At 31.8% G+C, this 12,558-nt stretch overlaps 1 protein-coding gene across 2 annotated transcripts in view; it reads right to left on the reverse strand.

Annotated features, from left to right (window-relative positions):
* The window catches only part of LOC143085426 (uncharacterized), a 50,573-nt gene extending 38,696 nt beyond the window's left edge, over positions 1 to 11,877 (reverse strand). The window contains exons 1-2 of one of the 2 annotated variants that reach the window (XM_076261759.1): positions 11,861 to 11,877; positions 10,325 to 10,374 (exon numbers count right to left, since the gene is read on the reverse strand). The gene's annotated coding sequence lies outside the window, so the exon portion shown is untranslated. Of the gene's footprint in view, positions 1 to 3,574; positions 3,595 to 10,324; positions 10,375 to 11,860 lie in introns of those variants that run through there. The other variant, XM_076261760.1, reaches the window with a different exon arrangement.
* Positions 11,878 to 12,558: the final 681 nt, after the last annotated feature.

Genomic DNA, 12,558 nt, shown 5'->3' on the forward strand with positions numbered 1-12,558 from the left:
AATTTAAAGTTAAATTAAGTAAGAGAAAATTTCGATTTAATTAAAAAAAAATATATTAATAATAAAGATAGATATTAAAGTTTATGGATCATAAACAGCTTACAAAATAGTTCATGTGAATTTTGTTATGGTTTATTATCATATAATGCAAGTAAATCGTAATGTTTTATATATATGCTTGATGTTTCTGCTTTGACATTTTTAATATTTGAATGTTTAGCGTGTCACTGAATTTAACTCTTAGAAAAAAAAACCTATTCAGTAATGTCAAAATGTTAATTTGAATTTACAATGTTCACATGTCAAAGAAATTGTACACAATAAAAAGGAAATGTGGTATGATTGCTAATGAAAGCTGACCTTGCAAGGGCTGTATAGTCAGTCAATGTTGTTTAAAACTTCCATTTGTTGATGCTTACTGTTCACGGGCTCGAATCAACGCTAACAGGACTATATTTTGCTCTTGTTGGAGTCTGGCAAGTCGCCTATTCAACAGGGCCGAACATAATCGTTCTGGCGGGAAAGCCATCCTCTTTAAACAATAGACGGTTGTTTTCCAAGCATTCATTCCCGCCGAATTGTATTCTTCAAAATAAACGTAAATATGCTGCACGACGAACATACCACTGTCGAACGACAGACAATCAATGCTGTGCGAGCATCGTACGAATTTGGTATTCGTGAGACAATCGTGCGACTGTATCACGAGTGTCTTGCGACAGTCCTGCGACGATTGTTTTATTAAAATGGTTTATGTTGGTACCCACGACAATGTGTTTATCGTACAACAGTCGCACGACTGTGGCAAGACAGCCACAAGACAGGGATACCACAAAAAATCGTAGAGCAAAAAAGGTGCATGTCCAATTTTCGTCACACGACACACGACAGCGCCACGATGCTCAAAATATCGTGCAACTGTCGTGCGATTGTCGTACGACGATAACAGATGACCCACGATTTGACCAAATTTCATGTCGTGGAGCTGCATAGATGTGTCGTGGGTTCGTTGTGACCAGGGCTTAATGAAACAAACTTTTATGTCGTTGTTCTCCTCTTATATTTAATGCGTTTCCCTCGATTTTAGTTTGTTACCTCGATTTTGTTTTTTGTCCATAGATTTATGAGTTTTGAACAGCGGTATACTACTGTTGCCTTTATTTATACTAGATACCAAATGATGCGTGTATTAATGAAAGACAAAACGACACCGATCTATAAATAGCTTTTTTCAAAATAAAGAACATCCAGAAGTAGAATACCCAAAAAAAATAATTTCGATGCTTTAGTTTCTATATCTTGAAAATGACTAGCTTCTGTCATGATTCCGTACAATTCACATTTTTCCAACTGTTATAATACACCTTGTTGCTCAAATACTTGTCCGGTTTACAGAAATTCTTATATAAAGTATTCAAATAGCTATCGTATCATATTCCATTATATCTAACTAATGCAATATGACTAACTAGTGCAACATTGGAGGTTACAAGAGCGCAATTATTCGTAATGCATTTTCCATAGGGTACCACTAGTGTTCCGTATTTTTTTTCTCAAAGACTACACAAATTAGGGAAAAACGGGTAGCAGTTCATGTTACTAGAAATGCCAGTGTTGCATTACAACTAAAAAAATATATAGGGTCATGCGGCTCAAATTGACTTAAAATGCAGTTGAAAAAGATCGTCTACTTTTTTTCGCATAATGAAAAAGGCATATTTTTAATGGGTCCGACGTGCAGAAATCGAAGATATTTTCTATACTTCGTAAAATGCTAATATGATTTTCGGCAATTTTTAAACCTAATTGGATAAGCTTTCGATTAAATGTAATTCCAATCCTGTATCAACCAATCAGAAGCCGCAAAGGATTCTATTCTGAGTACCATCTTGTAACCTGGAAGTGTTCACTGACCATTCAAGACAGATGTTATCCAACAGATCTGAGTTTTCGTCATGATGATATATTTTCATTGCTTTTTTCAATTATTAAACTCATCGCCCAAGAATTTCCTATTTATTAACTCAAATTCTATACAAATTAATTCCAATTTCTAGTGATTATTTTTAAGCCTCATGAATCCATTGTTTCATCCGCCAATATTTTTAAACATAATTTCAATTGGACTGTTGTGATATTAAGTCAGGGGTATATTTTTACTACATTTCAGTTCGGTTGGTGTAGAAATGGGGTAAACATTTTATTTGTTTAGCGGAGTAGATTTCCCAAATTGTCCAATTTAATGATGAATATGTTAAAAATAAATCTTGTATTCACCGTTTCATTCATTCGTAGATACCAAAAAATGCAGAAAAAACGTTTTCAATTTTTATGCGTCAAATATGTTTACAGATTATGCAAAACATTTTCTCATTCCTAATTGACAATATGAATTAAGGAGGCTCGAGGGTATAAAATTTCAGAAAAAAATTAAACATTTGTTTTTCATCACACATTTTATTTATTACCTTTTGTAGTTGTTACTTTATCATATGGTACAAAAAACATTCAAAGCAATTAGTTCGTGTTCAGTGTTGGCTTCAGATCACTTTTGAAATGTAAACATCATTGAAAAAGTTCCAAATTATCTCCCTTTGGTGGAAAAATGCCATTTTTTGGCTTTAAAATTGAAATATCTCTTTTAACTCATCGGTGACCTATATTTTTTAATATAATTTCGATAAATGCTGAACTTAAACTAAATTATTGTAAAATTTGAGCGATTTCTGTAATAAATTTCTTTTTTTATTTCGATATTACATTTATTTCTCCTATTAGTTCAACAGAAAAAAAACACTTTTACAAATATGCATGCTTCTTTCGAAGGCAGATTGTGAGCGCAAATGAACGGTGACCCAATTTTTTTATTTTATTTTTCTATTAACTATAAGATAAAGTTCATTTATAGAAAAATATAGAGAAATCCTATATAAATGATTTAGACCCGCGAACCCCCTTAAGTTCAAAGTTTTTTCTCAATCCGAATTAACATGTGAATTAAGTCGAAAGTACTTTCAACTATAATTATTATTTAAAAAAAAAAAAAAAAAAAAAAAAAAAAAAACTTTTTTCGTTTTGTTTTTTGTATTCAAATTTGTACATATTGTTTTATGCAATACTATTGTATTGGTATCACTATCTCTCCTTAGGGAGGCTAATAAAGACATATGATAAAGACATATAATGGTTTACTTTTATTAATTTTTATTTGGATGGAGAGTTGTCTCATTGGCACTCATACCACATCTTCCTATATCTAATAAGACAAATAATTATTGTTGAAGTATTATTTTTAAGTATATTTTACTTTGAATGTCCGCTTGGTTTCTTTTGACTATTTTGTCTATTTCTTACTTCCTTCGATATTATCGAGAGAAAAAAATGTGCAAAGTCATTCAGAGTTTAAAAAGCCTCCGATATTTAAAACAAACGAACCACAGATCATTCATGAGTGTACAGAGGAAAGCAGATTCTTAAAAAGTGGAATAAATGCAATTAATGCTGCAACCAATATCAACAAAGCTTTCAAATGTCTTACAAAAGGAAATACCGTATCAAATAAAAATTACAATACCTTATAAGTTAGCATAGTGTATCTGTTTTAATCCAGGACTCACGTATTGAATGCATTATGTTGGTATATAAATGTTCTTAACATAAAAAATATGTCAATCTCTCCACAAACTTTCTAAGTGAACATCATAAAGATCTGTGTTGTTATAGAACATATCATCCCTTTATGAGAAAAATGTCAAGTGCGATTTATTAATAGATTTCTTGTCATGTTGAATTTATTAATGCGTTTTTAAATTTTAAATTTGAAATAAATGACTGAAATTTGTCGTCAAATGAAGAATTTAGGTATCCTATAAGCTTTCCACGATTACACGCACAACTAAGCGTGATTCTATTATAGAAGTATCATTGTGTATTAATAAAAATACTTATAATAATTCTTAGATTTATCTATCTGTACCTGATGTAGATTTTATCAATCAGCAAAATATATAATATAGAATAAATGATGATAATAATCAGTAAAAGTTAGCAAAAAAATAAAGAAGATGTGGTATGACAACTCTTCACAAGATACCAAATGAAACGGAAATTAACAACTCTAGGTCACCCTACGGCCTTCAACAATGAGCATAGCACATACCGCATATAGTCAAATAAAAAGACTTCGAAATGACAAATGTAAAAGAATTTAATTGTGAGAAATAACGACCAAATTTGGTTTGCTTCTTTTTCATCACAGTTGGAATTCATAAGGGTTCATTTGTGATGACAGTGGATTCAGATTTCTATTCTTATAGTGTTTTTTTTTTTTTACAAAATAATGACAAGATAACTTACCATAAACAATACAACCAATCATACAATAATTAGACAGGTTCCATGACTAAAAGAATACCAAGGAACACAATGTTGAACAATGGTTGACCACACAGTATCCACAATAAGAAAGGACTATATGACCTTCAAGATTTGACATAGAACTTCAGTTAAACATAAGACATCATAGATTACATTACCCTGTAATCCAAACTGTGAACTGTCCCCTCGGTGTCGTTTGTTATTAAATTTTATCGTATTGTCGATTTACTGTCACTTGACATTTATAACTTGACATATGTCTTTATTCCTGTTTAAGATTGAATTTAGGTTGATTTGATTGATTGATTGATTGACTGGTGTTTAACGCCACTACAGCACTATTGTGTTATCTCGTGGCGGTCATTTTTTATCGGCGGATTCCAATTAATTCATTTTGTTAGAAGACAGATCAATTTAAAAAAAATGTAAAATTTGATAAAAATGTGTCAAGATTGTCTTCAATAAAATTGAGAAAGGAAATGGGGAATGTGTCAAAGCGACAACAACCCGACCATAGAGCAGACAACAGCCGAATGTCACCAATGGGTCTTCAATGTAGCGAGAATTCCCGCACCCGTAGATGTCCTTCAGCTGGCCCCTAAAAATATGTATATATACTAGTACAGTGATAATTGACGTCATACTAAACTCCGAATTATACACAATGGCAATGTACAACGCTGACTATACATACATTTGATGAATGGAAATACATATAGGAAAAATAGTGTCGTTTTAGCTTGTTGGTTGTGGTGTAATTCTACTAGGTTTAATCAACGTACAGATATTTAACCAATGAATAAAATTTACTAAAGTCATTGGAAATTTTACCGCACCTTTTTAAAGTTTAATTTACTATAACAGTATAGCGAAAAGCAGTGCTAAAAAACGTGTTAGATAAATGAACGGTTTCTTTTCTGAAGAAATTCCCCCATTCTTTTCGAAAATATTTAAGACAATGTCAGATATTAAAACCGAGGTTAAATTTAGAACATGCCACTTGAAATAAATCTAATAAGCTTAATACGTATAATGATATTATTGTACAACAGCGTCAAAATTATAATACTACCGAAAATTCAATTAAATAGAATTACCCGTACTAGAGTTCTAAGTTTGTTTGTTTACAATCACTTAAGGACCACTGGAGACCATTGTCACTTTCAACACAGAAACCAATATGAAATACAATATCTTGTTTACTTTGATATTACTGTCTAAAATTGATTATTAACAAGTTAAACACCTTTACATGTTGAAAAGAAGAGGCGTTTAATAACACTTTGTTATCGCCAAATAATTGTGTCCAAACAACTTAATAATTTGGAGGATGACTTGCCCTTCGTGCTAGGTGTTCTTAGAGAGTGAAGCCTTTTTCATGTTATATTTACACTAACAATCTTATGTTGGGTGGTGGTACAAGTAACTGTGAATCAAAAAGAGCTATTTGATTTGTTTAGAAGGTCCAAGGATTTGTATAGTAATCCTTTGTGTTACTATACAAGTCAATGGATGAACTTACTATGACTGCGACTACGTAATCAGAGTTCAAATCTCATTTTTCAGGGTTATCTCCCTGTGATCACGAATATAATGATCGAATGAATATTTCCGATTAAAATAAATTCAAAAAATAACGTAGCTTATCTCTATCACATTTTTTATGATTATTTATATACTTTAAATCATTCATATAAAGCCTCATTATAACTGTCATATGCATTTTCAATAATATTAAGGATTTTTCGTAACAGTTTTGACCTTTTACCCTTTTCTCAGGTCAATGTAATAAAGAGGATTTTTCTTTTTTTTTTTTTTATCTTTTAACAAATCTTATTTATTCGATATGAACAAGGATATAGATTCTAAAAAAAATTACATCCTTGCATAATTGTACTTACTTGTAGTGAAACAAATTTCAATAAATTCGTTTCATCGGTCGAATCAAATTTGAAATTATAAATCAAATACATGCAACATCAGTAATTTGTTTTATTCATTATAATATTGTTTGGAATGGAATACCGTGGTTATAATTTAGTTGTGATTTCGTTATTGAGAATTGTAGAAATTCGGTCTAATGAATTCCAAAATAAAGCCCAGGAAGTAATTAGGATTTTACAAGACTATAATTCCTTATCCGGATTTGGTTTTACATTTAGTCTTTCAAGATTTTTGATATCAAAATATTTTGGTATCGATTATCACAGAAGAGACATGAATTGACCAAATGCGCATCCGTTGCAATATAAGTGGCACTGTTTATATGTGTTATTACTTATAATAACCAAATTAATTCCATATAATAAATGTTTCAATCCGTGATTCCATGTATGGAAATTAATAAAAAATAAATTATATTAGTTGTTAGAATTAAATCTTTCGTTTGATGCTTTATTCCATACTTTAATATTTCGATACTAAGAAAATAAAGGCAACAGTAGTATACCGCTGTTCAAACTCATAAATCCATAGTCAAAAAACGAAATCGGTGTAACAAACTAAAACTGAGGGAAACGCATTAAATATAAGAGGATAACAACGACACAACATTAAAATGTAACACACACAGAAACGGACTAAGCATTTATTTAGACAAAATCCTATGAGAATAACAAATATAACATCAAAACAAAATACATAAATTTGAAATAGATAAGTAAACCATTATTAAATAAAAAGTCTATAAATAGTCGATATAGGCCACTGATAATGTATGATACATGTAGAAAAACAAAACAGAAGAACCAAACATTGTCCCACTATTGTCTTTTAAACGTAAGACCAAGTATGGATATCAAAGGTACAAGGATTATAATTTAATAAGCCAGACGCGCGTTTCGTCTACATATACATAAGACTCATTAGTGACGCTCAAATCAAAATAGTTATAAAGCCAAACAAGCACAAAGTTTAAAAGCCTCGAGGACCCAAAATTCCAAAAAGTTGTGCCAAATACGGCTAAGGTTATCTATGCCTGGAAATAGATAATCCCAAAGTTTTTCGAAAAATTCTAAATTTTGTAAACAGGAAATATATGAAAATGACCATATATTATGGTTCGAAAATGTGCACTTGTCTCTGCAAGTGGCGTCTCCCATGTGAGAGTTTGTGGTTATTTGATAAATATTTTACATTCGTTTGAGTTTACGAATTAGAATTTAAGGATATTCATGTCAACACCGAAGTGCTGACTACTGGGCTGGTGATACCCTCGGTTACGAAAAGTCCACCAGCAGTGGCATCGACCGAAACGGAAAGGGGGAAAATGGTTATTATCGTTCAAATTTAGATCAGACAAAACAGCTTTAAAAGAGGGACGAAAGATACCAAAGGGACAGTCAAACTCATAAATCTAAAACAAACTGACAACGCCATGGCTAAAAATGAAAAAGACAAACAGAAAAACAATAGTACACATGACACAACATAGAAAACTAAAGAATAAACAACACGAACCCCGCCAAAAACTAGGGGTGATCTCAGGTGCTCCGGAAGGGTAAGCAGATCCTGCTCCACATGTGGCACCCGTCGTGTTGCTTATGTGATTACAAATCCGGTAAATAGTCTAAGTCGGTAGGTCACATTCATGAAAGGGAAGGGGATTGTAGTTACGACGTAAGGAACATATCCGATATCATTTGTGAAACGGTTATTCCATAACGGTCAACCAACTCGTGATGGCGTCCGTAAAATTTACGAAGGGATGATTTCAACTTCACCATTTGGAACTCTTGGTTTAATAGCTTCCGTGTGAGCAGTAACCCTCTATCAAGAAAATCATGATAGGAAATGCAAGCACGGGAATATCGTATCAATTGGGAGATATATACCCCGTATGCAGGTGCTGCTGGAATGTTGCTACTTAGAAATGGAAAGTTCACAATTGGAAAGCTGAAATCATCTCTTTTGTCGTAAAGTTTTGTTTTCAACCGACCCTCATTGTCAATTTCTAGATGTAAGTCAAGATATGAAGCCGACTTAACTGTATCTGTAGTATCCTTTATCTCCAATTCGATGGGATAGATGCGTTCCACATAGTCACCAAATTTTGAATTGTTTAGTGAAAGAACGTCATCTATATAGCGGAAAGTAGAGTAAAAGGATATTGCTAACTTCTTATCTTTCTTCCTAAGAAGTTCCTGCATGAAGTCAGCCTCATAATAATAAAGAAACAAGTCGGCAAGTAGAGGGGCACAGTTTGTTCCCATTGGGATGCCGACAGTCTGTTGAAAAACACGTCCTCCGAACGTTACAAATATGTTGTCAATCAAGAAATCAAGCATCTTGATAATATCGGTTTCAGAGAATTTTTTGTTTGAATCAGAGTGATTCTTTACAAAGTCTGATTTATCCTTCCCTAAGACAAGATACTTGTATCTAATTTGGCCATTCTTTTTTATGAAGCAAGGTAATACCAACTCTTTCAATTTGTCTTTTAGTTTGGAATGTGGAATACTTGTGTAAAGAGTAGAAAAGTCAAATGTTTTAATACTGTTCCAAGATGAAAGAGAGTTAGATTGTATGTACTCTAAAAGATCTTTGGAATTTTTAAGTATCCACATCTGATTCACGCCACCTCTAGAATAGGCAGTTTCACAATAACTTTGAAGCCCGTCTTTGATTGCTGATAAAATAGATGTTAATAATTTAGAAAGAGGTTTCGTGGAGCACTTGGAAGACCCAGCAATATACTTTAAATGTTTTCCAGAATAAAAAGTAAATGTTCATCGGGGGATCCTCATGGGGGGACCGCGGATTGGAAATCGCTCTTTTTCGGTTTGTTCGTTCAATGATGTGAAAGTTTTATGGTGTATATATATACAACCAGAAAAAAGTAGAACCTATTAGTTGCTGAGGATGACTTGATTTTACATTTCTACTTCATTAGTTGTACGTCATGTTATAATGTTGTTTGTATCAACATTATGACCAATCATAAAACATGACTATTAGTTAACTTTTAGAGTCATTTTATTCTATGTTTTAAGTTTAAAAATAATGTCATCGTGATGCATGTATGTGGTTTGTTCTGAGAAAAGAAATCAACATAGAACTTCAAAATTACCAAATGTGAAAATAAGATCTGGTATAATTGCCAATGAGAAAACTCTGCACCAGAGACCAAATGAAGTTAACAACTATACGTCACCGTATGACCTTCAGCAATGAGCAAAACACATACCGCATAGTCAGCTTTAAAAGGCCTCAAAATAACAAATGTAAAACAATTTAAACCAGAAAACTAATGCCTGAGTTATGTGAAAATAAACAATGATATAAAATATGATATACAGCAACGATAACCAATAAGTTACAGTCTCCTGACTTATATACGTATAGCCCGCCCAAAAACATGACTTTGGAAAGCCATGAGATTGTTGCCAGCTGTACATTTGGACCGTCGTTTACAAAAGAATCTAGAATTAAGACTTAAAAGCCCAAATGATGTGCTTTGTTTTTTTCAATATGGAATTGGGTTGAGAGAAAGAAGTTATAGTGGATTTTATCCATAAAAGCACTTCGTACGTAAATTTCATGTATATCTACTAATATTAAACTTGTTCTCTGATGTTCTGACAATTCTGTACATAAAGAAGTGAATTGACATATAAAACGATGGAATTTATTTAATTTAAAATACAGAAACCTGGAAATGTAGCTGTACCATTATTAAAAGTTATTATTATTATTATATTGATGTTTTGGGAGGCGACTTTCCTGATATGGAACTTATTAAAAGTTATATTGAAATTATCTCTTTTATCTTGTCACTGTTGTCACATATGAACAATCTATTATCATACAGTTCCATCAATTTATTTCAATTTCGTATTCAATCAAATAAAAATAAAAATGGGTGAACCTCTTTCAATATACATGTACAAATATTACACCACCACATAATTTGACTTTACATTTTAAGAAAAAAAATATATAAACTCACCGCCACGTGTTTGTATTCCTATTGAAACTGACAAGAATAGTAATCACTAGCTATAAAATAACAATACTAAAATAAACAGAATTATAATTCATTTTAAATATTCATTAAATCATCCATATTTATACATTAAGCAAATCTTTGTCATTTTTACGGTCGTCAAGTATTTACAAATTATACTGTAATGAACACCCGCCAAGTACTGAGTAAACAATTAAATATTGGAACAGGGTGCAGAACTATCATATGAACGTAAAACGTGCATTTGTATTCGAGGTTTGAATGAAAACAATTAAATGCACTAAAGTGTACTGTCGGAATAACTGGCAAGTGGAAGTATAATGATGGAAATAATGTCAAGGAATACTATTTTTTTCACATAAACATCAACATTAAATATCAACTAAGGATCACTCCAGCTTTACATTTGACGTTAAGTTTATCTAGTTTAAAATAAAGATATTTCGATTCCATAGCTACAATGTAACTATAGAGCGAAGGGGCAATCCATTCCTGAAAATCTTCTCCCCAACAAAAAAAGAAAACGAAAATACTAAAATACCATTATATAATGTAAACAGAATAATAATTTTGAAACTATTGACAATCTGGTAATTGAATGACTAATTATGTCCTATAGTTTTTTATTGGTCTGTTCGTTCTTTTGTCCGTCCGTCCGTCCGTCTGTCCTGCTTCAGGTTAAAGTTTTTGGTCATGGTAGTTTTTCATGAAGTTGAAGTCTAATCAACTTGAAAATTAGTACACCTGTTTCCTATGAACCTGCAAAATGAAAGTGCCAGTGGGGCATCCGTGTACTATTGACACATTCTTGTTTAAACATAAATCAGGCCGTTAGATTTCTCGTTTGAATGGTTTTACATTTGTCATTTCGGGGATTTTTATAGCTAACTATGTGGTATGAGCTTTGTTCATTGTTGGAGGCCGTACGGTGACCTAAAGTTGTTAATTTCTCTGTCATTTTACCTCTTGTGGAGAGTTGTCTCATTGGCAATCATATCCCATCTTCTTTTTATATGATAGTTCCTTTTTCATTCAGTGCAATTTAACTCTTCTTAACTGTCAATAAAAATGTTGCATTTAACTTTACATGTCCATGTATGAATAAAAAAATGATTGTTATTTTTGTTATAGAATTCGTCTTTCATACAATCGTTTGTAAAATTGTTGATTAAGTATTTTCAAAAATAAGGACACATATTTTCCGGACAATCTTAGATCTATAGATTGCAAAAAAATCTCCACCAGTCCTTGAGTTAGATACTATACACTATCCTACTGCCCGTCCCCTGTCCACTAATTAGTTCTATTGCGATAATTGTGATAAGAAATAAAGAATCTGAATCTGATCATTTGCAATCACAATGGCATCAACTCGACTATACAAATTACACATCTAGCCTAAACAAAATCAAAGTTAAGATAGAAATTAAAAAACATTTTTAAGATCATCTTATTTTAAAATTTATAATGATAATATCAACAATAATAATTTAAAATGTAAAAAAAACCAATACTTACAACTCCATCATGTTTTTTCTTTCATATTATCCCCAAAAGATATAATTTGTATGTATTTTGTAAAAATGATAAAACAGCTTGAGTTTACAGCCGCATACAATCATGTGAGATTATTTAATGTTATGCCATGACCAATCACTTTAAAACTAAGATAAATACAAAGCAATCAATCAAATCCGAATTAACTATAGCTACGATACAACCGTGTATTCCCGCCATATTGATAATCTAATCGGGATTATACTTTAATGTTAGTTAATATTAAGATCATTAAACTATTATCGTATAAAAGACTTATTTGTCATTCATTGTAATAGCTTAAATGTAAGTGTCAAATGACTGTCAGGCTATTGTATTCTAATTGCGATACAACTGAAGACGGACATTAATAATGGTTTAATCATCGACCGGAGCACTTGGCACCAGCACCGGGATTCCTAGGTCTTTCCTCCATAATGGTTGATTTATTCATGTTACGATAACGAGAGATAGAAAAAACAAATAGTAGAAAACACACTATTACTGCTTTTCATTACAGCTGATACAACAGATCCCAAAAGATAACGCTAATCAAAAATAGGATGTATTAAAATGGGAACACAAATATCCCATCGTACAAGTATCTGCCATATTGAGAACCGAAAATATTAAGACGTGCAGAAAGTTCTAGTACTGTAAATTGAATATGTAAGTCAAGA

Source organism: Mytilus galloprovincialis, chromosome 8 (genome assembly GCF_965363235.1).
Source record: "Mytilus galloprovincialis chromosome 8, xbMytGall1.hap1.1, whole genome shotgun sequence".
In the NCBI taxonomy this organism is placed as follows: domain Eukaryota; kingdom Metazoa; phylum Mollusca; class Bivalvia; order Mytilida; family Mytilidae; genus Mytilus; species Mytilus galloprovincialis.